Source organism: Trachypithecus francoisi, unplaced genomic scaffold (genome assembly GCF_009764315.1).
Source record: "Trachypithecus francoisi isolate TF-2019V2 unplaced genomic scaffold, Tfra_2.0 Lachesis_group0, whole genome shotgun sequence".
NCBI classification, from domain to species: Eukaryota; Metazoa; Chordata; class Mammalia; order Primates; family Cercopithecidae; genus Trachypithecus; species Trachypithecus francoisi.
In genome coordinates, this window is record NW_022681453.1 from 4,284,899 (window position 1) to 4,299,434 (window position 14,536).

Consider the following 14,536-nt stretch of genomic DNA (forward strand, 5'->3'; position numbering starts at 1 on the left):
TTTGGATCAGTGGCCAATTCCCTGAAGCTAGGAAACTTAAGCTTTAGGGGTTCTTCCTTAAAGGCCAGGAGCCTATTCCAAGACCCTGATGAGGGGCTCTTCATGATTTGTATAGAATTGTAAAAATAAGGTATTTTTAGAGTGTTTTTTTTTTTTTAAGGACTTTTCAGATTACACATACTTCAAGCCCCATTAAAGCAGAATCTGGCCCAAATTTGAATTATATTTGGTCACTGTTTTATTGTGAAATCTTGCTCAAAGTGCATTTTTATTTCTGTTTTTCTTTGGCTTAAAGATTTTAAGCAGAATGGGAAAGGGCGTCCTGTAAGATTGCCTGCCTGAGTTTGGTGGGCTTGTTGCTTCGTCAGGACCCATTATATCAGTGAAGAGTGAACTTAAGGAAACTGTCAGTGATTTTCAGATCCTCTGAGTTGCTTGGGGTATCCCAGAGCCCAGCTAACAAGTTCTGCTGCTTGCAGGTGCCTCAAGTCTCTAAACCTGCCCATCAAAAGCTCAAAATGTGTAACATGTTAAAGGCAGTTTAAAAATTAGAAAATGTTGACAACCCATAGAACACCCACAACTTTCTAGGACTTTGCGGTATTCTACACTGTCTTTTTTATTCCCCCCTTTAAATCGTCTTCATTACTCAGAAAATATAAAAACAAAATATAGTGACCATTTTAGATATTACATTTTAGCTTGTTGAACACCAGAGGGCAGTGTGACACCTGTAAAGAACCAAATAACTTTGGGCAAAGCTGAGATGAGAGGTTTGCAAAGGAATTTGCACTTAAAACATCCTCTTCTCCCTCCTGGTTTTATGGAATTTGGAAATAGGCATACCAGTTCTCCTTAAGTCCGGTATTAAAAAGACAATATTACTTTCTTCCTACTTAATGGATATCCTTTTTTTAATTTATAAGGTGACAATATTAAGTACTTTTAAAATATGTATTTAAAACATCTATACATCCACTGACTTTCTTAATACAGGAGTTATCTTATTTTGTAATATTTACTTTATAGTCATCCACATATGTAAAAACAATGTATTACACGACCTTATTATTTTTAAAACATGCTATAATATGATATATATATTTCTCGTTACTACTTGTCCTTCATAATTACAGTTTTAAGGACTAGATAAGCTGGACGAGTCTTTAAATTAGCATTTGGGGTTAAAAAATGACAGGGCCCTCATGTCACACCAGGCTATTACCCAAAATTGCTACACTGTTTTTTAGTGATGGAGCTATATTATGTTACTCTCTGTATCATAGAAAAGTGTTTACATCACATGTTATTTACTTCCCTTGGCCATTCCTACAACATGACCTTCAAAGATTAAATTGTTCCAATATTAAGCTGTCTTAATACCATCTCCAGATGCTATTTTACTGTAAGAGGGAACTAAAATAAAACGTAGAAGCACCTCATCTCTCAATCATAATGAATCACTTTCAGCCTTCTTCTCCTAGATGTATCATAATTCCTGCTCACAAGTCTCCTTTGTGGCCACAGAGTAAATTACACACTACCTTGACATTTTTATTTTTGAAACTAGACAATGCTATTCATATAATTCTTTAAAGGCTTGTTAAAGTAAGAAAGCACATTTGTGTGTTCCTGTATTTTGAATTATAAATAAAGTGTAAGAGTTTATATCTAAACAGACGACAAATACATTTTCAATAATTTTTTTTTTGCCAGGTCAGTTCCTATCTATCTTCTCTCATAGCAGGGGTGGCACAATCTGCCTGCCTCTGCCCTTTTTCTGTATATCCCTGTTCGTTTTACAGTGCAGTTGGCTCTCTCGTGCACTCACAGCCATTTGGGGGACTCACAGTCTGTGCAGTCCTGGTTGCCAAGGGATGTGTTTATCTAGAAGAGGAGAGGAGAGGAAAGGGCTCTCAGAGAGCTAGGGTGCTTAGAGAAGGCTTGAGGGAGTCCTAGCATTTTAATTAGTCCTAAAGCATGGATAAGATTGAGATTGATGGGGAGGAAGAAAATCTTTGGGCAAAGGCACAGAAGTGAAGACAACAGGCAGGAAACAGGAGGATCCCAGAGAAGAGCAGTTAAGTCTGAGGCTACAAAGTTGGGAAGAGGATCTCAGAAGCCACCTGGGGTCAGGTTGGGGGCAGACTGGGCAGTTGGGTGCAGACTGGGCAGTGTGGGCAACTCTGCTTTGGTGAAGTTGATAATTGACAGATGTTTCAACTTTTTAAGAACAGCCAGAAATGTTGATTTTTTTAATGAGAAAGTACTATTTCTTATATGTTACCAAACAATTATAAAAAACTCAAAATACATTATGACTCAAGTAGGCTGAATTTAGGGATGAACGAAAGAGGACACGGTGAGAGAGGATACATTGAATCTGAGTCTCCTGGAAACAATAGCTGATGTACATAGAGCTCTTTTTTGTGTGCATTCTCCCATTCAATCCTTACCACAAGTGAGCTGTGAGGGAGGCACCATGATTATTACATGGGTAGATTTTGCGTGCCCAGTATTAATTTCTCCTTTTCATTGGTTTTGCGGATCCACCAACTCTCTACTAGTGAGCTTTGGATGAAACAGATTCTACCCTATCACTGCAGACGGTGGCCCATTCCCCTGGGCTGACCAGCCAGAGGGCAGTGGTTAGTTCATTTTGGAGACGCACACATGGTTCAAGCCAGGTCTATTAAAGGCTGCTGTGGGGATTGTACTGAGACTACTGAGAAAAAGGCCCTCTTTTTCATCTAAAGTTTCAGCAAGCAGAGCTGAAACTACCTGCAAGCCTAGAGCTGGCAGTGGCCACTCTGTTGCAATGTTGGGAGAGCCCACATGAGAATGAATCATGGGAAGAGCAGACTTTACAGAAGAGGAAAGACAGATGCCTGATGACCTTGCCCAACCACCTGGGTTTCACTGTGCTTAAAGCACGTTAGACCATGGGTGTTTCTGTTATGTGATTCTATATAATCTTGTTTACATCTATAAATTAGTTTGAGTTGAGTTTCTGATACTGACAACCAAAGAGTCCTGGCCAGTCTCAGGGAACAAGATGGGAAGTGATCATCATTCCCAGCACTCGGAGCAGATCCCTGGCCCCCATTACATGTGTTCCCTCCTTAAGGGTCAGCAAAAGGCACAAATGGAGAAGCAGAGTGGGTTTGGCTTGTCATATACTGACTGTGAGTGGAGAAGGAGAACTCCTACTTGTTTCAGTCTGTTTGCTGATTTTTCTATGTGCAGCTAACTAAAAGCTATCCTAACAGATATATCATATTTTCATCATTTGTTACCTATCCCAATGCTGTATCCTGATACAAACTTGCTCAAATGTCAATACGGGGCCACTGCATGCAACAGGCAGGTTTCCCACAGAAACTGCCCTCTCTCTCCAGCCTGCTTCCCCTCCACTCCAGCATCCGTCCGGTTTGTAGCTCTCGACTTCACTGCCACACTGATGGATGATGCTTCCTATGTACCAGGGACTATGCCTTCTTGGCTCTTTCCACAGGTCTCTTTTTAAATACCTGTGACTCTGCAGACTGTCAAGAATGCCGATGTTCTCACACACGAGAATTGGGGCAATTTGGGTCCTGGATCTATAACACTCTTTTCTTTATAAGGACTGAGAAGGCACTTCAGAAATAATGCACTCGGGGTTACTGAGTCTAAGAAAGAGAATAGTGGTCCTGCAATGCTATTAACACCCAAAAAGAAGAGTATCAGATTAGGCCAATCCAGTTGCCTCTTTTCAAACAAGTCCTCTTCCCCCACTAGAATGTACAATCCTTGAGGGCAGTGACCACTCCACAGTTCTGGGACATATGTTACAGGTGATTAACAAATGTAATTCTTCTAACATTGCATCCCAGAAATAGCTCAAAAAAGAGAAAGTTTTATCTCATGATAAAGCGTGCTTAGAGTCATAGAGGTTCTTGCCTAGTTACCTCTCATGAGCTGTAGCTTTAGACAAAATACTAAACATGCTGGCCTCACTCTTGCTTATCCATAAAATAGGAGTAAGAATAACATCTTTGTAACCCCTGCAGGAGTCAAAGATAATGTATGTAAGTTACTTAGCCCAAACTTGACAAATAGAACTCCTAGATAAACTATTACAATTACTTAAGGAAAGGACATATCAAACACTTTCAAATACTTTGAAGTAACCGTTGCAAGTCATCTAAGGATCCTTCCTGGCAATGTTTTATTAATCCAAGTGGACATAAAAATATGTTTGAAAAAAGTATGTTTGCATGGAAAAAATACACTAGACTAAATGTCTAGTCTTGAATTTTCTCATTGAAAGCTAATTACAATTTAATAAGACAGGTTAGCATTCTCATTTTACAGAGAAGTGCAGCTGAGGCCCAGAGAGGCCATTAGTGTTCCCAAGGTCACACAGCAGGTAAAAAGCAGAGCTGGGATTTGAACCTAAGTTACTCAAATTCCAAAGTCTGTGCTCTCAATCACTCTTCTCTCGTATCTTCTTTTAATTAAATTTTCGACTAAAGAAGATATGTATTACTCTCAAATGCAATTTAATAAGGGTTTACTAAACATCTTTAAGTTCTTTTGGAAATGCTCTCTCAGAGGGGCGGAGCAAGATGGCCGAATAGGAACAGCTCCAGTATCCAAATCCCAGCGCAAGCGACACAGAAGACCGGTGATTTCTGCATTTTCAACTGAGGTACTGGGGTCATCTCAATAGGGAGTGCCAGACAATCGGTGCCGGTCAGCTGTTGCAGCCCGACTAGCGAGAGCTGAAGCAGGGCGAGGAATCGCCTCACGTGGGAAGCACAAGGGGGAAGGGAATCCCTTTTCCTAGCCAGGGGAACTGAGACACAGAACACCTGGAAAATTGGGTAACTCCCATCCCAATACTGCGCTTTAAGCAAACGGGCACACCAGGAGATTATATCCCATGCATGGCCGGGAGGGTCCCACGGCCACGGAGCCTCCCTCATTGCTAGCACAGCAGTCTGCAATCTAACCGCAAGGCAGCAGCAAGGCTGGGGGAGGGGTGCCCGCCATTGCTGAGGCTTAAGTAGGTAAACAAAACCGCTGGGAAGCTCGAACTGGGTGGAGCTCACAGCAGCTAAGGAAGCCTGCCGGTCTCTGTAGACTCCACCTCTGGGGACAGGGCACAGCTAAAAAACAACAACAACAAAAGCAGCAGAAACCTCTGCAGATGCAAATGACTCTGTCTGACAGCTTTGAAGAGAGCAGTGGATCTCCCCACATGGAGGTTGAGATCTGAGAAGGGACAGACTGCCTGCTCAAGGGGTCCCTGAACCCTGAGTAGCCTAATGGGGAGACATCCCCCACTAGGGTCAGTCTGATACCCGACACCTCACAGGGTGGAGTACACCCCTGAGAGGAAGCTTCCAAAGTAAGAATCAGACAGGTACACTCGCTGTTCAGCAATATTCTATCTTCTGCAACCTCTGCTGCTGATACCCAGGCAAACAGGGTCTGGAGTGGTCCTCAAGCAATCTCCAACAGACCTGCAGCTGAGGGTCCTGACTGTTAGAAGGAAAACTATCAAACAGGAAGGACACCTATACCAAAACCCCATCAGTACGTCACCATCATCAAAGACCAGAGGCAGATAAAACCACAAAGATGGGGAAAAAGCAGGGCAGAAAAGCTGGAAATTCAAAAAATAAGAGCACATCTCCCCCTGCAAAGGAGCGCAGCTCATCGCCAGCAACGGATCAAAGTTGGTCAGAGAATGACTTTGACGAGATGAGAGAAGAAGGCTTCAGTCCATCAAACTTCTCAGAGCTAAAGGAGGAATTACGTACCCAGCGCAAAGAAACTAAAAATCTTGAAAAAAGAGTGGAAGAATTCACAGCTAGAATAATTAATGCAGAGAAGGTCATAAACAAAATGACAGAGATGAAAACCATGACACGACAAATACGTGACAAATGCACAAGCTTCAGTAACCGACTCGATCAACTGGAAGAAAGAGTATCAGCGATTGAGGATCAAATGAATGAAACGAAGTGAGAAGAGAAACCAAAAGAAAAAAGAAGAAAAAGAAATGAACAAAGACTGCAAGAAGTATGGGATTATGTAAAAAGACCAAATCTACGTCTGATTGGGGTGCCTGAAAGTGAGGGGGAAAATGGAACCAAGTTGGAAAACACTCTTCAGGATATCATCCAGGAGAACTTCCCCAACCTAGTAGGGCAGGCCAACATTCAAATTCAGGAAATACAGAGAACACCACAAAGATACTCCTCCAGAAGAGCAACTCCAAGACACATAATTGCCAGATTCACCAAAGTTGAAATGAAGGAAAAAATCTTAAGGGCAGCCAGAGAGAAAGGTCGGGTTACCCACAAAGGGAAGCCCATCAGACTAACAGCAGATCTCTCGGCAGAAACTCTCCAAGCCAGAAAAGAGTGGGGGCCAATATTCAACATTCTTAAAGAAAAGAATTTTCAACCCAGAATTCATATCCAGCCAAACTGAGTTTCATAAGTGAAGGAGAAATAAAATCCTTTACAGACAAGCAAATGCTTAGAGATTTTGTCACCACCAGGCCTGCCTTACAAGAGACCCTGAAGGAAGCCCTAAACATGGAAAGGAACAACCGGTACCAGCCACTGCAAAAACATGCCAAAATGTAAAGACCATCGAGGCTAGGAAGAAACTGCATCAACTAGCGAGCAAAATAACCAGCTAATATCATAATGGCAGGATCAAGTTCACACATAACAATATTAACCTTAAATGTAAATGGACTAAATGCTCCAATTAAAAGACACAGACTGGCAAACTGGATAAAGATTCAAGACCCATCAGTCTGCTGTATTCAGGAGACCCATCTCACATGCAGAGACATATGTAGGCTCAAAATAAAGGATGGAGGAAGATCTACCAAGCAAATGGAGAACAAAAAGAAGCAGGGGTTGCAATCCTAGTGTCTGATAAAACAGACTTTAAACCATCAAAGATCAAAAGACAAAGAAGGCCATTACATAATGGTAAAGGGATCAATTCAACAGGAAGAGCTAACTCTCCTAAATATATATGCACCCAATACAGGAGCACCCAGATTCATAAAGCAAGTCCTTAGAGACTTACAAAGAGACTTAGACTCCCATACAATAATAATGGGAGACTTCAACACTCAACCGTCAACATTAGACAGATCAACGAGACAGAAAGTTAACAAGGATATCCAGGAATTGAACTCATCTCGGTACCAAGCAAACCTAATAGACATCTATAGAACTCTCCACCCCAAATCAACAGAATATACATTCTTCTCAGCACCACATCGCACTTATTCCAAAATTGACCACATAATTGGAAGTAAAGCACTCCTCAGCAAATGTACAAGAACAGACATTATAACAAACTGTCTCTCAGACCACAGTGCAATCAAACTAGAACTCAGGACTAAGAAACTCACTCAAAACCACTCAACTACATGGAAACTGAACAACCTGCTCCTGAATGACTACTGGATACATAACGAAATGAAGGCAGAAATAAGATGTTCTTTGAAACCAATGAGAACAAAGATACACCATACCAGAATCTCTGGGACACATTTAAAGCAGTGTGTAGAGGGAAATTTATAGCACTAAATGCCCACAAGAGAAAGCAGGAGAGATCTAAAATTGACACTCTAACATCACAATTAAAAGAACTAGAGAGGCAAGAGCAAACACATTCAAAAGCTAGCAGAAGGCAAGAAATAACTAAGATTAGAGCAGAACTGAAGGAGATAGAGACACAAAAAACCCTCCAAAAAATCAATGAATCCAGGAGTTGGTTTTTTGAAAAGATCAACAAAATTGACAGACCGCTAGCAAGAATAATAAAGAAGAAAAGAGAGAAGAATCAAATAGTCGCAATAATAAATGATAAAGGGGATATCACCACCGACCCCACAGAAATACAAACCACCATCAGAGAATACTATAAACACCTCTATGCAAATCAACTAGAAAATCTAGAAGAAATGGATAATTTCCTGGACACTTACACTCTTCCAAGACAAAACCAGGAAGAAGTTGAATCCCTAAATAGACCAATAGCAGGCTCTGAAATTGAGGCAATAATTAATAGCCTACCAACCAAAAAAAGTCCAGGACCAGATGGATTCACAGTTGAATTCTACCAGAGGTACAAGGAGGAACTGGTACTATTCCTTCTGAAATTATTCCAATCAATAGAAAAAGAGGGAATCCTCCCTAACTCATTTTATGAGGCCAACATCATCCTGATACCAAAGCCTGGCAGAGACACAACAAAAAAAGAAAATTTTAGACCAATATCCCTGATGAACATCGATGCAAAAATCCTCAATAAAATACTGGCAAACCAGATTCAGCAGCACATCAAAAAGCTTATCCACCATGATCAAGTGGGCTTCATCCCTGGGATGCAAGGCTGGTTCAGCATTCACAAATCAATAAACGTAATCCAGCATATAAACAGAACCAAAGACAAGAACCACATGATTATCTCAATAGATGCAGAAAAGGCTTTTGACAAAATTCAACAGCCCTTCATGCTAAAAACGCTCAATAAATTCGGTATTGATGGAACATACCTCAAAATAATAAGAGCTATTTATGACAAACCCATAGCCAATATCATACTGAATGGGCAAAAACTGGAAAAATTCCCTTTGAAAACTGGCACAAGACAGGGATGCCCTCTCTCACCACTCCTATTCAACGTAGTCTTGGAAGTTCTGGCTAGGGCAATCAGGCAAGAGAAAGAAATCAAGGGTATTCAGTTAGGAAAAGAAGAAGTCAAAATGTCCCTGTTTGCAGATGACGTGATTGTATATTTAGAAAACCCCATTGTCTCAGCCCAAAATCTCCTTAAGCTGATAAGCAACTTCAGCAAAGTCTCAGGATACAAAATTAATGTGCAAAAATCACAAGCATTCTTATACACCAGTAACAGACAAACAGAGAGCCAAAGCAGGAATGAACTTCCATTCACAATTGCTTCAAAGAGAATAAAATACCTGGGAATCCAACTTACAAGGGATGTAAAGGACCTCTTCAAGGAGAACTACAAACCACCGCTCAGTGAAATAAAAGAGGACACAAACAAATGGAAGAACATACAATGCTCATGGATAGGAAGAATCAATATCATGAAAATGGCCATACTGCCCAAGGTAATTTATAGATTCAATGCCATCCCCATCAAGCTATCAATGAGTTTCTCCACAGAATTGGAAAAAACTGCTTTAAAGTTCATATGGAACCAAAAAAGAGCCTGCATTGCCAAGACAATCCTAAGTCAAAAGAACAAAGCTGGAGGTATCACGCTACCTGACTTCAAACTATACTACAAGGCTACAGTAACCAAAACAGCATGGTACTGGTACCAAAACAGAGATATAGACCAATGGAACAGAACAGAGTCCTCAGAAATAATACCACACATCTACAGCCATCTGATCTTTGACAACCTGAGAGAAACAAGAAATGGGGAAAGGATTCCCTATTTAATAAATGGTGCTGGGAAAACTGGCTAGCCATAAGTAGAAAGCTGAAACTGGATCCTTTCCTTACTCCTTATACGAAAATTAATTCAAGATGGATTAGAGACTTAAACGTTAGACCTAATACCATAAAAACCCTAGAAGAAAACCTAGGTAGTGTTTGGATGAATGGAGGCAAGATGGCGCAGTTCCAGGTTCTTCACTGTCAACTTTCCCACGCTGGGAAAGACACAGGTCGACTGCGCAGGCGCAACCCAACCTCCGACGGAGAAAAACCGGAACCCACCTAGCCACGCCTACCGCCCAGCCTCCGACCTGCCTATGTCCCGCCCACTGCCCTCCCACTCCCAGGCCCAGGATATAAAAGCCGCTCCTGGCGGGCACACTGCAGGCACTTCTTCAGCCCCCACTCCTGTCGGGACTGCAGGAACTCTGCCCGAAAGTTCCACCGGGCGACTCTCTCGGCCTCCTTTGCCAGAGGCTGACAGACCTTACCCTCGACACCTTCTTTCCTGAAGCTAGGTGACCAAAAAAATAAATTTGCAGTTTTGCTCCTAGCCTTGCCTACTCACTGGTCCTTTACTACTCGCCCTGGTGAGCCTGGAAAGCAAATCAGGTAGTACCATTCAGGACATAGGCATGGTCAAGGACTTCATGTCTAAAACACCAGAAGCAACGGCAGCAAAAGCCAAAATTGACACATGGGATCTAATTAAACTAAAGAGCTTCTGCACAGCAAAAGAAACTACCATCAGAGTGAACAGGCAACCTACAGAATGGGAGAAAATTTTTGCAACCTGCTCATCTGACAAAGGGCTAATATCCAGAACCTACAAAGAACTCAAATTTACAAGGAAAAAACAAACAACCGCATCAAAAAGTGGGCAAAGGATATGAACAGACATTTCTCAAAAGAAGACATTCATACAGACAGACACATGAAAAAATGCTCATCATCACTCGCCATCAGAGAAATGCAAATCAAAACCACAATGAGATACCATCTCACACCAGTTAGAATGGCAATCATTCAAAAGTCAGGAAACAACAGGTGCTGGAGAGGATGTGAAGAAATAGGAACACTTTTACACTGTTGGTGGGATTGTAAACTAGTTCAACCATTATGGAAAACAGTATGGCAATTCCTCAAGGATCTAGAACTAGATGTACCATATGACCCAGCCATCCCACTACTGGGTATACACCCAAAGGATTATAAATCATGCTGCTATAAAGACACATGCACACGTATGTTTATTGCGGCACTATTCACAATAGCAAAGACTTGGAATCAACCCAAATGTCCATCTGTGACAGACTGGATTAAGAAAATGTGGCACATATACACCATGGAATATTATGCAGCCATAAAAAAGGATGAGTTTGCATCCTTTGTAGGGACATGGATGCAGCTGGAAACCATCATTCTCAGCAAACTATCACAAGAACAGAAAACCAAACACCGCATGTTCTCACTCATAAGTGGGAACTGAACAATGAGATCATTTGGACTCGGGAAGGGGAACACCACACATCGGGGCCTATCATGGGGAGGGGGGAGGGGGGAGGGATTGCACTGGGAGTTATACCTGATATAAATGACAAATTGATGGGTGCTGACGAGTTGATGGGTGCAGCACACCAACATGGCACAAGTATACATATGTAACAAACCTGCACGTTATGCACATGTACCCTAGAAGTTAAAGTATAATAATAATAATAAAAAGGAAATGCTCTCTCTGTGTGTGTGTGTGTGTGTCTCCCCCCCTCTCCTTTATAGAACCTAAATGTTGTTTCATTGCAAAATCAAATATAATAATAAAAATTGAGCAATTGAGCATATTTATTGAGCTGACTTTCAAAAAAGCAATTTGTATTCAATACATCTCTATGTTGTTCCATCACAAAGTAAATACATTGTTAAAATGTAAGGAAGGGGATTGGAGGATTGCACATAGCTAATGAACAACTTTTACACAAGGGTTTGTATTGGGAAGATCTGTTTTAGATCTTGCTACAACATGTAAAGAGTGACTTACAAGATGGACGGCAGCAGCTTGTTGGGGCTTGGGGAGCCCACCTCTTCCTGTGCTGTGAGTTCTTCTCACTAAGCCTGCATTCCTTTGCTGTGCACCTTCATCCCCCAAAGCTCGTTCCAGCCTTAAGGCTCTTGGGAACACATTCATCTTTAGCCTTAGAGTTGCTCAGAGAGCCTTCCTTTTGGTGTTTTCACTATTACTTTTACTCTCACAAATTTTCTGACTTGAGAGGCTTGCCTTTGTTTGATCTTCGGAGAACTTGCCTTTTACCTCCCCCAAAAGCCTTTTCATTAATAGCCACGTGATCTTGATTGCTTTTGCCCTTTTGACGCACTCTTTTGATCCTCTGGTCTAATACTCAAAATTACCTCTTAACAGTTGCATTCATGAACCAGGTAATGGACCCTTTCTGACACTCCCTTCAACTTTGATACACACACCCTCCCCGACACTCACACATTTTTTCACTGAGCCACACTTTCTGACAGGCCTCTGCCTCCCGCCACTGATACTTTGCACTGCCACATGCAGGTTTACACTTTCTTATAAATTCTTTCCTTTTCACGATGTCCTGAGTATGAGGAACCATCCGAGACCCTTTCCTGCTATTCTGACTCCCATCCTGGGATTCCCACAGGTAGACAGTGAAGGCAGCCTACACCTGAGAACAGGTCTCATCTTTCCTCTCTTTAACATTCAGAGATTGCCTTGCCACAGCACCTCCATCCCCCTCAGGGCTTGCAGGCACTAGACTAGCCAAACACCCTGTATGGGAACTGTTTACTCTCTTCTCATCAGGGAGGGGAAAGGAGAGCCTTCAGAAGAGGGGATTTTATGGTGGAGTGACCCTCACTTCCCTCTACCCCTGGGGGAAGACAGACTGTCAGTTGGTCCCCACAAAAGAAGTCAAAAGGCCCTAAGAGAAAGCCTGTGATAATAGAGGGTGACTGTGGTACCTTGGACAAGGGTCCATCTTTTATATCCAATGCTCTGCAGGACTAAAAAACTTCTCTTGGAAAGCAGGAATGAGAATATTCCAAGATTGTCCCTGTTGAAGATGCCACGGTTGGCTGGAGGAAGGCACTGCTTGGTGCATCATGGGGCAAAGCCCCCACAGAGCAAGAGGCACAAACCCAGTGAGGATGAGCAGCCTATACCATTGGGGGAGCTTAGAGGAGACCCAACGACTCCCTCCCTCAGAGTCCCCAAACATAGAACAGTTTTTAAAGGGAACAACTGCTGAGAGTGAAAGTGTCTGCCATCTATTCACAGGAAACCTGGGGCAGTCTAGGGGTGTTTAGCACAGGGGGGTGGGAGAGATAACACTGATAAAGGAAGGCAGAAGGAGGGAGGAGAGAAGGGGAGATAAGTAAGAGGAGAGTGAAAGGAAGGAAGCAGAATACACAGCTGTAGAAAAGGTCTCCTGTAAGCAGAGGGGAGATTTTCAACCTGCCATGAGAGTTAAGAATTTAATAACCAGATTAGACAAAAGTCACTGAACTAGACTAAGCTCTCCAATGGGAGTCAAGTTCCATTATTCAGCAAGATTAAGTATTCTCTCCCTTCTTTCTCTCCAGGGAACAGACATGGGATTCAGAATTATTAGAAGAGATAAGAACCATTCTGTTTGTACCTCATTGAGCTGAGACTCCTCCATCAAATCAACAAATATAAAATCTCAGGCTCTCTTAGCTGGCTGGAATCTGAAGCACAGAGATTTTTTCTTTGCCTAATCCTTCTCCTAGTACCTACCCCGCAGCCCCTACATATTGACGGTGATGGAAACTAAAAAAGACCCAGGAGTTTTTCTAACTTAATTTCAGCATTCACATTAAACACTAATTTTTCATACACCAACTTTTCTTTCACCAGCACATTTCATTTAAAAGAACCTTATCTTAATGAGAAAATTCCTAATGATAAAGCAACCTATGTTGGCAAACTAAAGTCCTGTGTAGTGAGGCTGACACACTGCTTACACAAAATGATTCGATAGTCTGATTCATTATGTATTTAGTAAGTGTGACACAGAACTTTCTAGCTGGGCACCCAACTGGTTCAGAAGTCTTGTTTGGACTTTATCTTGAGCGGTAACCTTATATGCTCATGCAGAGGCAAGCTTTTTACTGATGACTAAGGTTAACATAGATTTATAGGGATATGTATTAGTATTTGCTTGTATCCAGCAGGATATTATGTATTTGTGTCATTTCTGCTTTAGTTCCTAAGTCCAGCAACGACTTCTTGTTGTTCAAAGTTGTACACACCTCAAGGTGCCCTTTTTTAGGGTGATTTCTTTTCTAAAAGGTTCCTCCTTGCACTTTAAAACAATGATCAGTGATTCTGACCAAGCTCAGATATGTTAACATTCTTGTTTAAATTCTCATGCTTCTTGGAGTGTTAAACTGAGAGAGAGAGAGAGTTTGTGAGGGAGGGGATGGGGAGAGAGATTAAATATACACTCACTGGCATTTCTCATATATGCCTCTGAAGGAAAATCAGAACAGGAAAAGATCTCAGAAAACAGTCATAAATATTTTTGAAATTGCTTCCAATTATAATAGGCCCCTTCTCTACTTAAAACTGGTTTGAGAAGGTTAATATTTTTTTCTATAATAAAGTCTTTCTCATTTTGGATCTTGTTAGTTTCATTTTGTTAATATTGAAATGTTTTTAGCACTATTTTAAGGTAATAGTCATTTATAATGGGGGAGGAGGCTTACATTTGGGTGTCTTAAGAGAGAACAAGAAGAAAAGGATAGGAAGTGAGAAAAAAGAAGAGAAGGAACATTTTCCCAAAATAATTGAACAGAAGCTGAAATAGAAAGAAGATTTTTAAAAGGGTGTGTGTTTGTGTGTGTGTGTGTTTAATAAATAGATGGCTTGAGGTGGAAATAACCAAATTATTCTAAGACAGAATTAACCAAGTTACTAAGATGAAAGGCAAAGGAAAATGCTAGTGGAAGTTAAAGGATTGTACTAGACCAGAAATGGAAAAACC

The 14,536-nt window shown here is 41.5% G+C and overlaps 1 protein-coding gene across 1 annotated transcript in view; it reads right to left on the bottom strand.

Annotated features, from left to right (window-relative positions):
* Positions 1-14,536, bottom strand: part of IQCJ (IQ motif containing J) — a 207,743-nt gene that overhangs the window by 3,750 nt on the left and 189,457 nt on the right. The window lies entirely within an intron of this gene.